A 21,420-nucleotide genomic window follows, 5' to 3' on the forward strand; every position below is an offset into this window, starting at 1 on the left:
CTGGACTGCCCTCCATCGCGGTCAACCTGAACTTTGGATTTACCCCAGTCTAGTGTGCCTTTTAGCGCTATTGACCTCTAAACACTTATTCGATGTTTGTTGTTTTGGTCTTGTTTTACTCAGATAAGTGGAGTCTTTTTTGTGGTGTTTTTACAATGGTACTGTAATTTAATTGTTGCACGCATAGTTACATATTGCCTCTTAAGTTAAACCTGACTGCTCTGTGCCAAGCTACCAGAGGGTGAGCACAAGTTAATTTAGGTTGTGTATCTGACTTACCCTGAGTAGTACTGTAGTCCCTACTTGGACAGGATGGAAATCTCTACTGCCAAACAGAGACCCAATTTCTAACAAACATGTCCTATGGACATATGGACTTATTGTCTTTTTTTTTTTAATGTTTCCTAGATACTTTGGATTGCTTTGATGGATCTCTATTTAATTTGTTTTATTTTTTCATTTGTTTGTTTCGGGTACGAAATGTTATATTTTAACATTATTTAAGTGTTATGTGATTGTTATTTGGTATTACATATTTCATGTGTGTAATTATTTTACACAATGGTTTAGTTTGTTGTTTGAGGTTTTTGGTTGGTGATTTTTCTTATTTTTATATAAATTAAATATATACATTACTTTGTTATATAAATCATTTAAAATTGAAGATATTCTTGAATGGACTTTTTATTCTAAAGTTTACCAATTTATCTGTGTCTGTGTTGTTTTAATGAACAGCTAGCGTGCCATTTTTCAACATGCAGTTATTTTCATGAATTATCGGTTTAATGTTTTTTTATAAATTAATAATGACCTATTAAGATGTGCATACAATTATATTTTTAACAACGTACTTTTATGGCATTCTCTTGCTGAATAAAGTTTTGATTGACTGACTGACTTAGTAATTGCTCTTTCTGTTAATATCTGAAAATAGTGTAATTGTATAATGAATTACAATTTTAAAATGTTTAGACATTTTAAATTTATCTGCCAATACTTTCAAAAATAGGCAGTGGGTCACGATCTTGAGCAGAGGGTGGAGATTCTGAGGGACACAGGAGCCAGTATGACCACTGTCACGTGTCATCTGGTTTTCTCAGAGCAGGAGATACCTGATACATTCTACCGGGTAGTAGTTGCGGATAACGGTGAGAGTCAGTACCAAGTGACTCTTATTCTCTTTGGGGGAAGAGGGGGCTCAGTTTCATTGAGGTATTTATGAGCCTTGCCATAGTTGTAGATTGTTTGCTTGTGAGTGACTTCAAGCACATTGACTAGAAGAAAGAGGAGCTGAATTTGCACCTTGAAATGTAGGTGTTGCCTGAGTGGGTCTGCATGATTAGACAGTCCATGGCTGCCCGGGAGGAGAGCCAAGAGCACCTGGAACATTGAAAAGTGGCTCAGGCAACTGGAAAGAAGGGGTAAGGCAGGAGGCATGGGAAGCCAGTCTCTGAAGCTTCTGCGGTACGGGTGGATGAGATACCAGAGGAGGCTGTCCCGTAGCCAACTGGGGAAGACATTGTTTCTCTGGCAGACCTACCTGATCTTAGAGGGTGGTAAGTTGGGGGTGGGCCCATCAGGGAGGATTTCTGCAATATGCAGAGAGAATGCCCGAGTCTAGAGGGGCTGAGCTGCAGGCCGGACCCAGGCAGCTGGTGATATCTCTAGAGATCATCTTATTTACTAGGAGAAACAACTTATTTATCATGATCCTAAAGTGTCTGTGCATGGGGCAACAGGTATGTTGGTGGTCCTGCAATGGTGCTGGGCCTTCCTACTGTGTTTGGCTCACAAGATACCCCTGGCAGAAAATCTGAGCTGAACAAGACCGTTGACAGGCTTGTCACCTACTTTTGTTGGCCCCAGATGAGGAGACCTTCAGATGTTTCTATAGGACTTGTCATACCTGCCAAGCTGATGGGAAGACAGGAAAGAAGCTCAAGGCTCCCATGCCAGTTGTTGGCATCCCCTTCAAGAGGGTGGGCATCAATATTGTTGGACTCTTGGACTCCATAACTGTCTTGGGCAACAAGCGCATCCTGGTTTTGGTGAGATATGCCACATGGTACCCAGAGGCTATCCCTCTGAGGACCTTAACTGCACCCACAGTGGCTCGGGCCTTGATGGGGATTTTTACCCAAGTGGATTTCCCCAAGCGAGTGGCATCAGATAGGGGTACCAACTTCATGTCCGCATACATGAAGTCCATGTGGAACATATGTGGTGTCCCCAGACAAATGAGCTTGTTGATAAGTTCAACTAGACCCTTTAGGGCATGATTATGGGCCTACCGGAGCCCATGAGATAGAAGTGGGAAATCCTCCTGTGCTGCCTACTCTTTGCACACTTTAAGGTATGACAGAAAGGAGTATGGATCAACCCTTTTGAGCTCCTCTATGGTCATCCTAAAAAGGGGACATCTCAGTTTGGTGAGTGATGGGTTGGGGCAAACTACCAAGCAACCTATCAGTATGTGGTTAGCTACATACCAAATGCAGAAGTTCTGAAAAAAGACTTCAGAGAACTTAGAAGTTAACCAGGAGGTGATGAAGTAATGGTATGGTCAGAAAGCCACTCTGGTCGAGTTTCAGCCTGACCAGAAGGTGTGGGTATTAAAGCTAGTTGAGCCCAGAGCCGTGCAAGCTCATTTGACAGGGTCCTATGAGGTGACTGAGAAGAATGGGGACACCTACTGAGTGGACCTCAAGACTCCAAAAAACCATCTCAATCACCTGAAGTCTTAGTATGAGAGGTCTGGGAGTCATAATGTTGTTGCTGACAGATAATGGAGTAGAGAAGGAGAGTGAACCTCACTCTGATCTGCTATCATCCAAGGAGAAGGATGGTTAGTGGAGGGTGTCACGCTCTCCCCTACTCTGAAGCCAGAGCTGCAGAGGGACTGTCACCAGCAATTGGGACAGATTGCTTCTCCCTCATCCCTTGACTAACACACTTGTGTAACTATGATATTGAAACTGGTGACAGTCCCTCTGCCAAAAACAAAATCTACAGACTCTCAGATAAGGTGAGGGACAGGATCAAGGAGGAGTTCTCCAAGATGCTAGACTTGTGAGCTATTGAGCACTCCAGTAGTCCCTGGTCCAGGCCAATGGTGCTGGTTTCAAACGCTGCCCACCGGGCACCACATCAGAACTCCAGTTCTGTAAGGACTGCAGGAAGCTCAATTCAGTCACAAAGACTGATGCTCACCATGGGAGCTGCCATGTTCCTGAGTACTTTTAACTTGACCTCAGGGTACTGGCAGTTTAGCTTGACTAACGGAGCTAAAGAAAGGTTGGCATTCTCCACAACAGAGTGGCCACTTCCAATTCAAGGTACTGCCCTTTGGCCTGAAAAATGACCCTGCACCTTCCAACGGTTGGTAAAGCAGGTTGCAGGTTTTGGCGGGAATGTATGTTTTCAGCGCTGCTCACCAACATGATATAGGAGTCTGCAGTAGCAGCTGGGAGAGCCATCTTTTTCACCTCCAGGAAGTGCTTTAGGCTCTGCAACAGGCAGACCTGTCTATGAGACCAGTATGAGCCATATAGGGAAGTAGTCTGTGGTGTACTTGGGACATCTGGTGGGCAGTGCTAAGGTGCAGCTCCTCCAGGCCAAGAAAGAAGCTATCGTGACCTGTGATCCCCATAAACAGAGACAGAAATGTGGACCTTCCTGTTCCTCACTGGTTCTAACAGTAGGTTTGTCAAGGGGTATGGCACCATTGGTGCCCCCTTGACTGAGCTGACTTTGAAGAAGCAACCAAGGAAGGTGATCTGGACCGAGACCTGTCAGAAAGCCTTTGACTCCCTCAATCAGGCCATATGTACAGCCCCTGACTTTTCCAAAGAAGTTATTCTTCAAACTGATGCCTCAGAGAATGGCGTAGGGACAGTGTTGTTGCCGTTAAATGAGGTGGGCATAGATCAACCTGTAGCCTTCATTAGTAGTAGGTCACTTACCCTTAAACAGAGGGGAGAGTTATCGAGAGAGAATTCTTTGCTATGGTCTTGGCCCTGAAGAAGCTGAGAACATGCCTGTTTGGGAATAAGTCCTGGGTTCAGACAGACAACAGCCCCTTCAGATAGTTGAGACAGATGAGGTGTGAAAATCCCGAATTGTTAAGGTGATCCATTTCCCTACATGGAATGGACTTTATAGTAGCACACTGTCCTGGATCAGACAACGCCTAGGAGGCTGGGTAGTTCTTCTTACTTGCGACTGGGGGGGAGATGTTTTAGACCTGTCAGCCTTAGGGTGGTTTTACCCCAAATGTTTTGCCTTCACCCCTCCTATTTTTGTTGGTCTCTTGTCTGGCTCGAACCTTACCTTTTATATATATATATATATATATATATATATATATATATATATATATTCACTGAAAAAACCATAGGTTTCACACATGTTATAGTTAGGAATTAGCATTTAAAAAACCTTAGAAATTCAGTGAAAAAACCATAGGTTTCACACATGTTATAGTTAGCTGGACATTTTACTCGTAAAAAACCAATGAAATTGCCCCGTTATAGTTAGTTCAGCTAACTATAACTCGCGCGCCCGCAATGCACTGCTGATGACGTCACATATTACATCACTCATGACATGGTCAGTGACATCACTCATGACATCACTGATGACATCTCAAATGACATCACTGATGACATCACTGATGACATCATCCAGTGAATGTGTGTTTTTCTGAAAATTAAATATGTTTTATATATGTATATCTCAAGGTTGATAGAAGAATAAATGGGTATATTACTGTCTAAATGGATGATTTCTTTTTGAAAAATTGATTGTGTAACTGACTGATTAAGTGTATCATAGTGAATACATGGCTTAGTGAGTAATATTTAAATATGTAAATATCTGTATCATTTTTTCACTTTGTGTATATGTGGCTGCATGGGTTGGTGAGTAGCTACATGGGTGTCTATATAGGTTATTAGTTGGTTTTTTTGAGTATTAGTCTGAGTGTCTGCATGGTTCGGTGGGGGGTATGACGTAGTGCATAGGTGCATGAATGAGTGACTCACTGTTTGTATGTGTTGAACAGAGCATGTGTGCAGGACTGCATGGGTGGATGCGTGTGTGTATTGGTGTGTTAGTGAGTGAATGACTGTCTCAATAGTGTCTTTATGAGTAACTACATATGTTTTAAACTAGTATATGTGACGATTGGTGTATATATGTGAGTATATGTGAGAGGGAGAGATTGAAAGAGTTCCTGTATGAATAAGTATGTGTTTCTATAAGTGATTGTTTAAAAGACTAAGTATGTGTAAGTTTCCGTAGAAGTAAGTGTGGTGGTGTGTGTATAACTGTATATGCAGGTGAATGTATGTTTGATTCTTTATTAGCATGAGTGACTATGTGTGTGAGTAACTCTATGGATGAGTGGCATTATGTAACAGGATGTATAGGTGTATGAGTACATATGATGAGTGAGTACATGTATGAGTGACTGTATAGGACTGTTGGTGAATGAGTGGATGTGTATGTTGATCTTAGAATTACTGAAGAGGTTGTTGTAACTGGTATTGGTATGTCCATTGTTTTGAAAATTTTAGTCTCTATTTTTGAATGTGTGTATCAAAGCTTATATTAAGGTGAGAGGAGGTCTGCCACTCTATCACAAGGATGATGTCATCAGTGATGTCATCAGTGATGTCATTTGAGATGTCATCAGTGATGTCATGAGTGATGTCACTGACCATGTCATGAGTGATGTAATATGTGACGTCATCAGCAGTGCATTGCGGGCGCGCGAGTTATAGTTAGCTGAACTAACTATAACGGGGCAATTTCATTGGTTTTTTACGAGTAAAATGTCCAGCTAACTATAACATGTGTGAAACCTATGGTTTTTTCACTGAATTTCTAAGGTTTTTTAAATGCTAATTCCTAACTATAACATGTGTGAAACCTATGGTTTTTTCAGTGAATTTCTAAGGTTTTTTAAATGCTAATTCCTAACTATAACGTGTGTGAAACCCATGGTTTTTTCAGTGAATTTGCAAGGTTTTTTAAATGCTATTTTTTTTTTTTATTCTTCATTTTTTTCAAACATATTTTTAATTTAATTTTCTTACCTTTTATAAAGACTATGCTTAAATTTTTAAAATCATTAAATATTTTTTTTTTCTAAATTTTTTAAAATAAACATGTAAAATTTATTTCCAGATTTTTTTTTTTTTTTTTTTTTTTTTTTTATAGTACGCGTACCGTAAGCTCACGGTAAGCGTACGGTTTACGCAACGCCCGTAATCTATCTACGCTGCTTGCGTATAGTTACGTACTTTGCGTAGCCGCGCGTACTGCGCGTGGGTCGCGTGCGCGCTTACGCCACACGCGCACGTTACGCGGAAGTGCCGGGGAGTGACTGTTATGCGCATGCGCGCAAGCGCGTGTCTTTTTTACGCGCATGCGTACTTTTTGCCGTAAGCGCACCGTAAGCGTACCGTAAGCGTACGGTAGGTCATGTGATCATGAAACACAACTTTTGATTGGTTGAAAGTACTTTCAGTTCTAGAACTCTCCTACACCACACCCATTCCCCTCATTTCTGCTTGTGATCCCTTGGGAGAAGGAGCTGGTTTGTCTTTGGGATACGATGGCAGAACAGCAGAGCTCTTCTGAGAGTGAGGCTAGCACCAGCAGCACTGTCTTGAGGCAGAGAGCGAGGAAAGTAAAGCCTTCTTATGTTTGGGATTATTTTACTTTTCCAGAAGGCCAGCAAAAGGTGAATGCACCCTTAGTTACTTGCAAGCTGTGTAAGCGTGTACTTTCTAGAGGTAATCCTAACAGGAAGTATTCCTTTGGGAATCACACCATGAAGAGACACCTCCAGGATGTACACAGAAGGACACATGGTCATCTTTTTGGAGGTAACTCTTCAGAAAGACGAGCCAGTACATCCACAGCAGCTCAGCCTGGACCATCACCTGCAGGGCTTACTCCTTCTTCTGCAGGTCAGGTGAGCCCTTCATCTGTGGGGGGAGAATCTCCTTTTGCTGGCCCTCTGGAAATGAACCTTCGATTTCGGAAGGTTGATATTCATTGCACATTTTGTAAAGGTCTAATTTGTCATAGGGAGACCAGTGTTTCCCTAGTGAACAACAAAATAGATCAGCACATTTGTAGCTTTGAATGATTTTCCCATGCTTCCTTTCCTCTGTCCCTGCATGAACACAACGGTTCTTTTAAGAGCCAACCTTATCTTCCATCTTTTTTTTACTTGTTTTTAAAAACTTTTTTTTTTTTTTTTACCGTACGCGTACGGTAAGCGTACCTTTTTTTTATTTTTAAAAAAAAAACACTAAAAATCATTTATCACATTACAAAGTCCTTGAGAGACTACAATTTTTATTATTGACTTACCATACTCACTCAAAAAAATATTTATTCATTTGTTTTTTTAAAAAATAGTTTTTAAAATGGTTGTAGTTTCCGAAAATTTACTATATCGATCTGAAAATAAAGAAAAAAGTATTAATATTTTTAAACCATTTTATAATACAGTACACATATTTACATTTTTTACCAAAAAATATTTTTGCCTTATTTTTGCTGTTTTCAGAATATATTGCATTTCACTATTAATTGTGAAAGCAATTGCATTCATCATTTTACAGCGGGCAAAAAAAATTAACAATCACAAAGATTGTATTAAAAAAGCCCAGAATCTCTTCTCACTTAAACTTATCATTACAGAAATGCATATTATTCTAAAAAAATATCATCTAAAAACAATACTTTTTTCTTTAAAATACCGTCTGATATGTTTGTTTGAGAAGTATAATCACAATATTATATCTCAAATAACTCCAAAATACATCTGATTTTATTTCCTTTAGGCCAAATAGTATTTTTTTTTTTTTCCTGGAATAAATTTCCAAGGGAAATCCATTAAAATTCTAAAGTTTAATCTGTCCAGATCTCACCGATTCTCTGTAACATTTTGGTTCACGAAAATTTTTTGAATAATTTATTTAGTCCACATTAGAATTGCTTACTTTTCCACTTGGCCAAATAGTAATTTTTTAAATCATTTTTGAAAAAAATTTCCAATGGCAGTTCAATAGCATTCCAAAATTTAAAATGTGCAGAAGTTACCGATTATCTCTAAATTATTGGTTTTTCAAAATTGCATTAAAAATTAAAAAAGTCCACATTACAATTGGTTATCTTTCCTTTAGGCCAAATGATAATTTTAAAAATATTTTTTCTACAAAATTGCAATGGTAATCCAGTAAAATGGTAAAATTATTTTGTCCAGATCTTGCCAAGTCTCTCTAAAATTTAGGTTTCAGGAAGATTAGATAGGAATTTGCTAAATCAAAAGGCAAACGTTGTTTGAAAATCAATTGGGAATCATTACACAGTGTCCAGCCTTTTTCACATTTTAGATAAACTGTGTAATGTCCAGAAGTAACAGTAGGTCCATCATGGAAAATTATTGCAACAGTTACAAAAGTTTTTCCTGAAATTGATAATTGCTGTCCTGTAAACTTCTTTATTAAAGTATCCAATTTTGATCCATCAGCTCTACATCGTTGCATCATTAAAATTACATACTGTCCGTATTCCCTTAAAATTAATGTTGATAACATGTCAGAATTACACTCACCACATTTCATGCTATGATTAGCATCTTTAACTAATTTTGCAAAAGTGACTGTTTTACTCTCTGGCAATGTCAAATAAATAAACCTTTCATTATCAACAATAGAGCCACATATATTATAACAATTATCACAACTATGTTCCCATTTATAAGAGAGACCAAAAAAAATGTCAATGGGAACTCCTTCTTCTTCCACTACCTGAAGAAAATACATCAAAAATTCGTGTGCATCTTGCTGTTCATTTTGAGAAAACTGTGTTCGTCCTGAACATACATCTAAAAGTTTTCTAATGTCAGTAGCACTTTCTATTTGAGTTTTATCTTTACTCAGCTTTTGAAAAAGGAGACTCAGCTCTGAACAGAATCTTTTTCCCTGATTTACTATTATCTGCTCTTGCAAACTTTCCAGATAAAATGCAACATTCAGCACTACATTTGCATAGCAGTTGACACCAGAGCTATTTTCAAAATGACATCCTACAACCTGTTCTTCATTTTCCTTTTTCTTTTTGCTTGCAATTACATCACTCCTCTTTTTTTTCCTCTTCTCTATATCTTCATTACAGATATTCTCATTTCTCCTTTTACGAGAAACTACACGTTTCTCCAACACAGGATACTGACCTAAATGAGGAGCATAGCTTCTTCTTAATCTATTATACTCCTTTACACAGTTTGTATCAGCACTAACTTTTGAGTCATCAAAGTCTATCATGAATAAACCTGATAATGTTTTGACTCGTGACAAAGCTACATATGCCATACCTTCTTTGAACACAGTTGAACCAATGTTCACAAATGCACAATCTACAGTCAATCCTTGAGACTTGTGAATAGTTACAGCATATGCTAGAGAAAACGGAAACTGCTTCCTACGTACATATAAGTCTTTCACAAGCATAAAACGAACTGTACAACGACAAATATCTTTAACTTCTTCTATCTGATCAAATTTTATTTTTAAACATTCAATTCCTTCTTTTTTCTGATAATTAATAAAACCCACAACTCTTCCCATTGCTCCATTCACTAAGCCTTTCTCAACATCCAAATTTCTCCTTAAAAACACTCTACAGTTCATGCAAACATATAGATTTTTTTCTAATCCTGCTGTTTTGGAGATGTTCTTCTCTAGTGAGTCCAATTTATTTTTCAGTTTGCCTGTTACTGTGACAGTAATTCTTCCATCCTCAATTTTGTCCACTGCTTCCAATTTCCTGATGTCTTCCTTTTCCAATTTCAAAAGCTCCTCATTAAATATTGAGCATTCACGTAGAGTTGGCATTAAGCAGATGACACTTTTGTTTTCTGCAATATTCTTGTATATTTTCTCTGCAACTATTTCTTCCTTTGGAAATAAATTATGTAGCAGCCGACTCTGTAATGCTTTTTTCCCAACTTCTGTGAGTATTCCAATCCTGATATCTTTCAGAATACTTCCATATTCTTCATCGTTTGCTTGCCTCATATTAGTTGTAAGTTCCTTGTACTCAAAGAAGGACCAAATATTTGTATTTCCAATGCTTCCCAATGACTTATTCGTGTCTTCATGTGTCACAGTATTAAACACTGGTTGTCCTTTAACTGGAGTAAGTTGCAAAAGATCCCCAAAAACTATGACGTGTTTTCCACCAAATAACACGTCATAGTCTGTCTTCAAAATTTGCTGCATTCTTAAATGCACAAAGGCAAGCATTAAGTTCGATACCATGCTCACCTCATCAATAATGAGAACTTGCATCTTCTTCAATACTCTTGAAACTTCCAAGGATGCTTCTCCAGTTAGCTTGTTGAATTGTATTTTGTTCTCATGCTCCACTGGTAACATTAGCAAACGATGTAAGGTGATTCCTTTTATGTTATATGCTGCTAACCCAGTTGGAGCAGTAACCACACAAGACAAAGTAGAATCCGTTTTTTGCTTTAGGTAGCTTCTGATGACTTTAATTAGGAAACTTTTTCCAGTGCCAGCTTGTCCGCTTACATACATCCTGATTGGATGAAATGATGTGCATGAGCACTCTTTTTTGATATGTAGAAATCCGTGATCAATTTTGTTTTTGATCTCTTCATAAATTTGTTGCTGCTCTTGATTCAGTTGTCTTTCCAAATTTTCTAAGTCTATAAATTCTTCTTGACCTTGATTCATAGCCGTTTCCACTTCATTCATGGCTATTGATGCTTCATTTTCAACGATTGGTTGTCCTAGGGGATCTTGACTGTATGTTCCTGAACTTTGGCTGTCCTGAGAACTGTCTCTAGCTATTTCTGCTGCAATTGTAGTTTCCTGTTCAATTTCTTCATTTAACATTTGCAGATAAGTTGAGAATGTACTGCATTGTATGCTGTCTTTACAAGCATTAAAAGAATCTTCATAGCTCTGGAATTCTCCCAGTAGTTCATCCTCTGTACGCCATGGTTTAAACAACTGTAAAAGAGCCAAGTAGTAAAATTCTTTCTTGTCGGTAGTGTCGCAACTCAGCTTCCGGTGATTTATCAAACTTCCTTTGGTTTGCTTCACCAAACATCCTTCTTCACCAACAACTTTATATTTTCCACTGTTGATGTCTTCTGCAGCTTTCCGTGAATAAATGTAGTTCTGTAACACTTCATAGAGACACATGTTCTCCAGATGATAACTTCTCTTGGGATAATATGTGTCCAACATGTTTGTTTTCAATATATCTGTACTTTCTGGGTCATTCTCAGCCAAATATTCAATTTCTCCAACAGATTTCAGTACCCGATTTCTCATTGCTGCAAGGCCTAAACTTGCCCAAATTATTCTTCTTGACTTCGAGTAGAGACTTGCAGAAGATAACCTATCTGAACATTCGTAGGATCCAATTTCTCGATGCGATAACATCTTCAAACTGAAACTGTACAGCTTCTTACTGACAGTCTTCTCGTGAGAAATCTCTTCCCACATTTCCTTCAATTCTGTTTTTTCTGATTTCGTAATGTAAGACGTTACATATCGAGCAACAGCAATGGAATTGTCAGCAACATACTGTATATCCATGTTAGCGTTCCACATGGATAAAATGACTGGGTTGTAGTCATTTATATTTTTAGATTCTTCTTTTCTTTTAAGGTTGTAGGTATTCTTAGGTGATTTTCTTGTGATAGTATGTCTCACAGCTGACATAAAACTGTTGACTCTTCCATTTGAAAGAACAGGTCTAGGAAATCCAAATCGACATTTAGTGTAGTATTTTTCTTTGCTCTTGTATTTCCGTCGACAGTATTTTCCACACCGATGACTTTGGAAACGTAGAACTTGCTCCTTTAACTTGTTCTCTTCTGTGCTTTTTGGTATAGCACATGTTGCATATTCTTTAATGTAAGATAACACTGCTTCATCAGTATCTGTTCCAAACTTTGGGGCATCCTTGATCCACAGCAGCATATGAATATGAGGAGCACCTCTTGCCTGGTACTCTTTTCTCCAAAAGAAATCCACTACTTCTCCAAGGGGTGGATTTTTTTTATTGCAGATGAAGGACATCATAGCCTCAAATCTATGATTGAAATATCTGCAAACATTAACCGGATCCAATGAGCACAGTTCTCCTGCTGTCTTGTATTCGATGTTTTTAATGTTTGAATTGGCCTCTCGTAGAAAATCCAGTAAATCATCCCAAGCGTACTCGGCACAGCTTAGGGTAAGGAACCATGTTGGTGTTCCTAAATTGCGTAACATGCATTTTAGTTCACCATGGCGTCGGTACCAATATTCATTTGTCCCACGCTGACAAGCCATCAGATTGATCAGTTGTGTTTCCAAATGATCATCTCGGTGCTGCACTTTCTCCATAAAATCCTTAGCAGACACATTTTGTAAATGTACTCCACTTTTTAAAATGTGATTTACTGCATAAGACAGTGCAGACAAGTCGCTTTCAAATAAAAGATGGAACAAATAAGGAATACTTTGTCGAAATCTGGGATCTTCAGCATATAGTCTTGTAGTTCGATACTCTGAAGCTGGAATCTGTTCTGGACGTTCATCGTATCGTCCTCCTTTTCCTTTAGGAAACAGCTGGGGAAAACATCGAGCTTCCAAGCTCTCCTCCCATACACTCACGGGATTTCCTTTTGCTTTCTTCATCTGAAAGAGATCAATATTGTCTCCCATAACTTCTTTCGAATGGAGAGGATGTATGCTAAAATGTTCATAAATTTCTTCTTCCTTTGACTTGTCCACTTTTTCAATTTGTCCAGTTGGTGTTTCTGTGTCTCCTTGTAAATCTTCTTCTTCTTCTTCTTCTTCTATATAAATTGATTCATACCATTTGTTATTTTTTTTCAAATACAAATTTGCTCTTTGTACTTTCCGCACATCTACCAGCTCCTGCCAAATCTTCTTATTCTTTGTAGGTACACCATTAACCAGAATAAGTAATGGTTCAGTTTCCAAAGTATCCGCATCAATAGTTTCCATATTTTTTTTCAAATCCAAGGGCAAATACACCACTCTACCTTTTAAACCTCTCAGTAAATCTGAAGGAGGTAATTTACCAGTTTTGGGCTCCATACGTACTATGGTCTGGAACGGATGAACACATTGAATGAGTATAGACTCATATGTATTTAATTCAGAAAGTTCAGCAGGAATAGCATCCAATTCTAAATTATTATGTACAGCTCTGGTCGGCATTCTATTTTCTTCTAACTTGTTATAACAGTATTTACAAATACGCTGATCTTCACCCAATTCAAAACAATTTTCTAGAAATATATATGTGGCAAAATCCTTCCACTTATAATTATCTTCATTTTCACTCTTTCTGTAGAGATCAACATTCCTAGTTTGTTTTCTATAATGAGTTCTGCGGCAACAAATACAAGTAAAATTTGGTCTTTCATTAGAGACTATTGCAAATTTTGTTATGTGATCATTAAATGTGTTACTTACAGAGGGTTCTACATTCTCTTCCACTTCTTCCTCATTTACTGTGTCCTTCTCTGCACTGTTTTGTTCAGGACCAAAGTAACAAAACTGAATTTCATCAACAACCTTCTCTACATCTGATACCGTTCCTCGGAACAGAGCCCTATTCAATTCATTTAACTTTATTGCTGGACTTTTGGCAAAATACAACCGTCTCACAAACTTTCTCATTTCAGTATGATGAACAGCCAGCATCCTAAAATGATGGAAAACACTATTGCACACTTTTCTAGATAGACAAGCAAGAGAATGACCCTGCAAACCAGTATTCTCTCTCACTCTGCATGGATCCAGACTTTGAAGCACCTTAATCTTTTGTTTTACACTTTTTTTACTATATTCTCTTAGAAACTCTCGAAATCTGTCAATAGATTCCTGACGCACAGTGCAAATACTACTACAATTCCAAGTGTACACTGGGGCTTTAGGACGTCTCCCCATTGCCTCATCTGCCATCACTTGTACCTCATCTCTTGGAACCATTATCTCCTTCTCCATTATGCAACCATTTTTTACTTCGTATGAACGACCTCTGGTGTCAACTGCATGCAGCAAACTATTACTTTGAAAATAGCTCTCTTCATTAAAAAAAGGTTCACTATTTGAACTATGCATCCACTTTCCTAAAAACACTTTACAAAAGTTTGTTCTGTTCACTACTCTTTTGCTTTTGCTTTGTGATTTCAGTACATTAACCATTTTATCTAATGTACGCATCCTATTCAAAATTAATATGAATAGTTTCCTTTTTAATTCTAATGCTTTTGCTGCAATGGCTTCAATTTCTTTTTTTCTCTTGTAATATTTAGCCTTTTGCTTATATTTCTTTATATCCTTTATCAAATTGGACATAACTCTTCTCTGAAACATTTTTCTACGTATCTCTTTAAATGCTGTTTTTCTGTTTATGTTAAACTTTTCAATTGCAGAAGGTATATTTGCATTAACTAAATTCTCAATTTTTTGCTGTTCTCTATGTTTTGTTACATTTTTCCGAGAACAGACATTTTGTACATTTTTCTTTGTTTTAAATATTTTGTTTAGGAATTGTTTTTTTTGCTTACCAGAAGATTTTTTCTTTTTCCCAACATCAGCATCTTCTACTAACTTTGGTCCTCCAGTTGTCTTCAAATATAGTTTTTTTTTTAGCGTTTTTTGAACTCGAGATTTTGTAGGCATCTTAAATTTTGTTCACTGTTCTTCAGCAATACCTGAAAAAAACTAAAAAAAAAATCTGTTATTGTATTTAAATATATTACTACATTTCTTTTCACAATAGTCACAACACGAAATTTCTTTGCCAATTTGAATGCACACAAACTGCTCTTTTTTTTGGGCAAGTGAAAATCTCTTTTACAAACTGTCACATTATGAAACCACTTTTCAGATTTTTTAAAAAGCCCATGTCCACAGTGCTACACTCCACCAAGGGCAACCAGCCTTAGTGATGCTGAATGTATTTGCATTACAGACTTAAACCTGAAAACCCCACTGGCTTGTAAATACTGTGCATGACTATACACGGCAAGGACATGGGTGTGTGCTAAGCCTCTGCTTCTTCCCCCAATAATTCGCTCCCCCTTTCCATCTAATGCAACTGTGAAATCACCAGAGCAAGACGCAATAAATCTCTGCCTATAATTCTTCTATGCACACAGAGTCATGTTTTCACATTAGTCCCAAAACGAAATTTCTTTGCCAATTTGAAAGCACACTTACTGCTCTTTTTTTTTCGGGCCAAGTGAAAATCTCTTTTTACAATTTGAAATCACTTTTACAGATTGACACATTATGAAACCACTATTTTTGATTTATTTAATTGCACGTGTCCAAGCTGTTTTTTTTTCAGACCACCACCATGTGCATTCTCTGTGACTGCCTACACTCCAGCAAGGGCAACCAGCCTTAGTGATGCTGAATGTATTTGCATTACAGACTTAAACCTGAAAACCCCACTGGCTTGTAAATACTGTGCATGACTATACACGGCAAGGACATGGGTGTGTGCTAAGCCTCTGCTTCTTCCCCCAAAAATTCGCTCCCCCTTTCCATCTAATGCAACTGTGAAATCACCAGAGCAAGACGCAATAAATCTCTGCCTATAATTCTTCTATGCACACAGAGTCATGTTTTCACATTAGTGCCAAAACGAAATTTCTTTGCCATTTTGAAAGCACACTTACTGCTCTTTTTTTTTCGGGCCAAGTGAAAATCACTTTTTACAATTGGAAATCACTTTTACAGACTGACACATTATAAAACCACTTTTTTTGATTTATTTAAATGCACATGTCCAAGCTGTTTTTTCAGACCACCACCATGTGCATTCTCTGTGACTGCCTACACTCCAGCAAGGGCAACCAGCCTTAGTGATGCTGAATGTATTTGCATTACAGACTTAAACCTGAAAACCCCACTGGCTTCTAAATACTGTGCATGACTATACACGGCAAGCACATGGGTGTGTGCTAAGACTCTGCTTCTTCCCCCAAAAATTCGCTCCCCCTTTCCATCTAATGCAACTGTGAAATCACCAGAGCAAGATGCAATAAATCTCTGCCTATAATTCTTCTATGCACACAGAGTCATGTTTTCACATTAGTGCCAAAACGAAATTTCTTTGCCAATTTCAAAGCACACTTACTGCTCTTTTTTTTTCGGGCCAAGTGAAAATCTCTTTTTACAATTTGAAATCACTTTTACAGACTGACACATTATGAAACCACTATTTTTGATTTATTTAATTGCACGTGTCCAAGCTGCTTTTTTTTCAGACCACCACCATGTGCATTCTCTGTGACTGCCTACACTCCACCAAGGGCAACCAGCCTTAGTGATGCTGAATGTATTTGCATTACAGACTTAAACCTGAAAACCCCACTGGCTTGTAAATACTGTTCATGACTATACACGGCAAGGACATGGGTGTGTGCTAAGCCTCTGCTTCTTCCCCCAATAATTCGCTCCCCCTTTCCATCTAATGCAACTGTGAAATCACCAGAGCAAGACGCAATAAATCTCTGCCTATAATTCTTCTATGCACACAGAGTCATGTTTTCACATTAGTGCCAAAACGAAATTTCTTTGCCAATTTCAAAGCACACTTACTGCTCTTTTTTTTTCGGGCCAAGTGAAAATCTCTTTTTACAATTTGAAATCACTTTTACAGACTGACACATTATGAAACCACTATTTTTGATTTATTTAATTGCACGTGTCCAAGCTGTTTTTTTTTCAGACCACCACCATGTGCATTCTCTGTGACTGCCTACACTCCAGCAAGGGCAACCAGCCTTAGTGATGCTGAATGTATTTGCATTACAGACTTAAACCTGAAAACCCCACTGGCTTGTAAATACTGTGCATGACTATACACGGCAAGGACATGGGTGTGTGCTAAGCCTCTGCTTCTTCCCCCAATAATTCGCTCCCCCTTTCCATCTAATGCAACTGTGAAATCACCAGAGCAAGACGCAATAAATCTCTGCCTATAATTCTTCTATGCACACAGAGTCATGTTTTCACATTAGTGCCAAAACAAAATTTCTTTACCAATTTGAAAGCACACTTACTGCTCTTTTTTTTTCGGGCCAAGTGAAAATCTCTTTTTACAATTTGAAATCACTTTTACAGACTGAAACATTATGAAACCACTATTTTTGATTTATTTAATTGGACGTGTCCAAGCTGTTTTTTTTTCAGACCAACACCATGTGCATTCTCTGTGACTGCCTACACTCCAGCAAGGGCAACCAGCCTTAGTGATGCTGAATGTATTTGCATTACAGACTTAAACCTGAAAACCCCACTGGCTTGTAAATACTGTGCATGACTATACACGGCAAGGACATGGGTGTGTGCTAAGCCTCTGCTTCTTCCCCCAATAATTCGCTCCCCCTTTCCATCTAATGCAACTGTGAAATCACCAGAGCAAGACGCAATAAATCTCTGCCTATAATTCTTCTATGCACACAGAGTCATGTTTTCACATTAGTCCCACAACGAAATTTCTTTGCCAATTTGAAAGCACACTTACTGCTCTTTTTTTTTTCGGGCCAAGTGAAAATCTCTTTTTACAATTTGAAATCACTTTTACAGACTGACACATTATGAAACCACTATTTTTGATTTATTTAATTGCACGTGTCCAAGCTGTTTTTTTTTCAGACCACCACCATGTGCATTCTCTGTGACTGCCTACACTCCACCAAGGGCAACCAGCCTTAGTGATGCTGAATGTATTTGCATTACAGACTTAAACCTGAAAACCCCACTGGCTTGTAAATACTGTGCATGACTATACACGGCAAGGACATGGGTGTGTGCTAAGCCTCTGCTTCTTCCCCCAAAAATTCGCTCCCCCTTTCCATCTAATGCAACTGTGAAATCACCAGAGCAAGACGCAATAAATCTCTGCCTATAATTCTTCTATGCACACAGAGTCATGTTTTCACATTAGTGCCAAAACGAAATTTCTTTGCCATTTTTAAAGCACACTTACTGCTCTTTTTTTTTTCGGGGCAAGTGAAAATCACTTTTTACAATTGGAAATCACTTTTACAGACTGACACATTATGAAACCACTATTTTTGATTTATTTAATTGGACGTGTCCAAGCTGTTTTTTTTTCAGACCAACACCATGTGCATTCTCTGTGACTGCCTACACTCCAGCAAGGGCAACCAGCCTTAGTGATGCTGAATGTATTTGCATTACAGACTTAAACCTGAAAACCCCACTGGCTTCTAAATACTGTGCATGACTATACACGGCAAGCACATGGGTGTGTGCTATGACTCTGCTTCTTCCCCCAAAAATTCGCTCCCCCTTTCCATCTAATGCAACTGTGAAATCACCAGAGCAAGACGCAATAAATCTCTGCCTATAATTCTTCTATGCACACAGAGTCATGTTTTCACATTAGTGCCAAAACGAAATTTCTTTGCCAATTTGAAAGCACACTTACTGCTCTTTTTTTTTCGGGCCAAGTGAAAATCTCTTTTTACAATTTGAAATCACTTTTACAGACTGACACATTATGAAACCACTATTTTTGATTTATTTAATTGCACGTGTCCAAGCTGTTTTTTTTTCAGACCACCACCATGTGCATTCTCTGTGACTGCCTACACTCCACCAAGGGCAACCAGCCTTAGTGATGCTGAATGTATTTGCATTACAGACTGAAACCTGAAAACCCCACTCGCTTGTAAATACTGTGCATGACTATACACGGCAAGGACATGGGTGTGTGCTAAGCCTCTGCTTCTTCCCCCAAAAATTCGCTCCCCCTTTCCATCTAATGCAACTGTGAAATCACCAGAGCAAGACGCAATAAATCTCTGCCTATAATTCTTCTATGCACACAGAGTCATGTTTTCACATTAGTGCCAAAACGAAATTTCTTTGCCAATTTGAAAGCACACTTACTGCTCTTTTTTTTTTTCGGGGCAAGTGTAAATCACTTTTACACACTGACACATTATGAAACCACCATGTGTAACTACAACAAAAACAATTCCCATTTCTATTATTCATTTCTTAAGTTACCACATACATCCCCTCTCAAACTGTAAACTCACCTTTAAAATTAGTTAGTTGTGAAAGAAATGTGACACTCAAACAGCAGATTATCAGAGCCAGGATCTCTGTTCTGTTCACCTCTCTCCTCTCAGCAGAACCAGATAATGGCAAACTTTCCCTCTATTTTTCCACACATATACATGTAAGTTTCAAATCTCAGTGCTTCCCCCTTTTTTTCACATGTATTCACACATTTCTATTGGTTGAAAACCAACCCTTTTCCAAAAGTACCCTGCCCCCAACTTGACTTCTGCCTAGTACCCTTCCCCCAACTTGACTTCTGCCTGCTACCATAGCAACAGCTCATGGAACACTGCTGTGTGCAGTTAGGTCAGAAGTTCGACACACAATGTTTCAATTCCACAGAGCAAGAGTGCTTGACTTTTCAAACCTTACAGCAAATCCATAGTACTGTTCTTTGGTTACACATTTTTTTGTACCAATACAAAACATGCTTCTATTAATTTTCACATACAGCCTAGTTTTTATTCTAGAATGGTATGAAACAGCCAATCAGTTCTTTTTGTTTTAAAAAAATATGTATGCCTCCATTTCCAAACTGTCTTTCTTTTCTTATTGCCATTCTACTGAAAGACACCTCCTGAGTGCATCCAGTTCTCCTTTGAAGATGTTCACAGTGTGGATTGTAGGGCACAGCTATGTCTTCTGGAGTGAAAAGTTTGCAGAGAAAACAGATATGGTGAGAGACCTTGCTTTGCCAAATGTAGACATTAAATGGATTGGTCAGAGAGGGTTAAAGTGGCACCAATTGATGCCATTGGTGAAATCCTTCATTCAAATCCAACACCCTGACCTCATAATAGTGCACTGTGGTGGCAATGACCTAGGCACTTTGACTGGGGTAGGTCTGGAAATGCTTATGAAGGACACCTTTGCACAACTGTTTACACTTTTCCCTAAAACTGCCTTTGTGTTTTCCAACATATGCCAAAGGCAAAAATGGAACTGGTCCAATCATTTCTGTCCACAGATTGACAAAGCAAGAAAGCACGTCAACAAATCTGTTTCTGCTTTCCTCCGTGACTATGGTATGGGTGCCATTTACCACAACAACTTGCGTTATGACATGCAAGACATTTATAGAGGAGATGGTGTGCACTTCAATGATGAAGGGAACAGAGTCTTCCTCTTGAACCTTAGACTCTGCATCGGTACTTACTTGTAGGTACCACTAAAAAAATGACTTCATAAACACAACAGCTCTTTTTAGAGCTCCCTAATTTCTAAACTCTTAAATCTGCTTTTCATTTATCTATTTATTTTTTTTTTACCGTACGCTTACCGTAAGCTTACCGTACGCGTACCCCGTGATTTTTTTTTAAATCAATAAATGTTTTTTTTGTACTTTTCTGTCCTTCTTTGACCCCCTTACAAATGTTAGGGGGTCTGTAACTCTCCTCATTGCCCCCTTTCCTTGTTTTCACTCTTTTTTTTCAGAGTGAAATACACAAAATGGCGGCCGCCGCTTCCTGGTTTCGACCGATTCGAATGTTTACTAAGATCTAACAGCCAATCAGAATCGCGCTCGCGCACGCCGCCGTACGCTTACCGTAAGCGTACGGTAAGCGTACCGTAAGCGGGCTCAGATATATATATTGATTTAAAGGCTATTTTCTCAGAATCTACTGAACAGATTTACACCAAACCTACAAAAGGCACTTCCTTGACCTGAGGACTACCTCTCTGCCAAATTTCAAGTAATTCTGTTCAGCCGTTCGGGCTGTAGCTCGTTCTAAAGGTCCTATGGAAAAATGCATGGGAAAAACGCGTTTTGGGACCCCCCTTTTATCTCAGCCCCCGCTTGACGAATCCCCCCGAGACTTTCAGGGTAGGAGCGGAGCGTAGCGCCCCACCTATTTTGAGAAATTCGCGAGGATTCGTCGACCGGCGCCAAAGTTATTCAAAATAGAATGTTGAGGTTTTCCTATGGAAACGTGGTCCTAACTATAACTACCTACTGGGCGGGGACTGTAATTTTGAAATGTGGTATTTGAAAGAAGACTGTTGCCTTTTCTCCATTGCAAGCCAGCAGCCCATGAGGAAGTGCTCACGCACGAAACGCGTCGGGCTGGCATTCTGTTTGCGAAGCAGCGCTTTGTTCTTCGATCACGGCAACCTCCAATAAAGATGTTTTAGCCATTCCATACCTGCTGTGGGCCCTTCTTCAACAGGCAACTTGTTTGTATGGATGTTTAGCGGCCGGCCTGAGTCGCAGAAGGAGCCCCGCTGG

Source organism: Triturus cristatus, chromosome 2_2 (assembly GCF_964204655.1).
Source record: "Triturus cristatus chromosome 2_2, aTriCri1.1, whole genome shotgun sequence".
Classification (NCBI taxonomy): domain Eukaryota; kingdom Metazoa; phylum Chordata; class Amphibia; order Caudata; family Salamandridae; genus Triturus; species Triturus cristatus.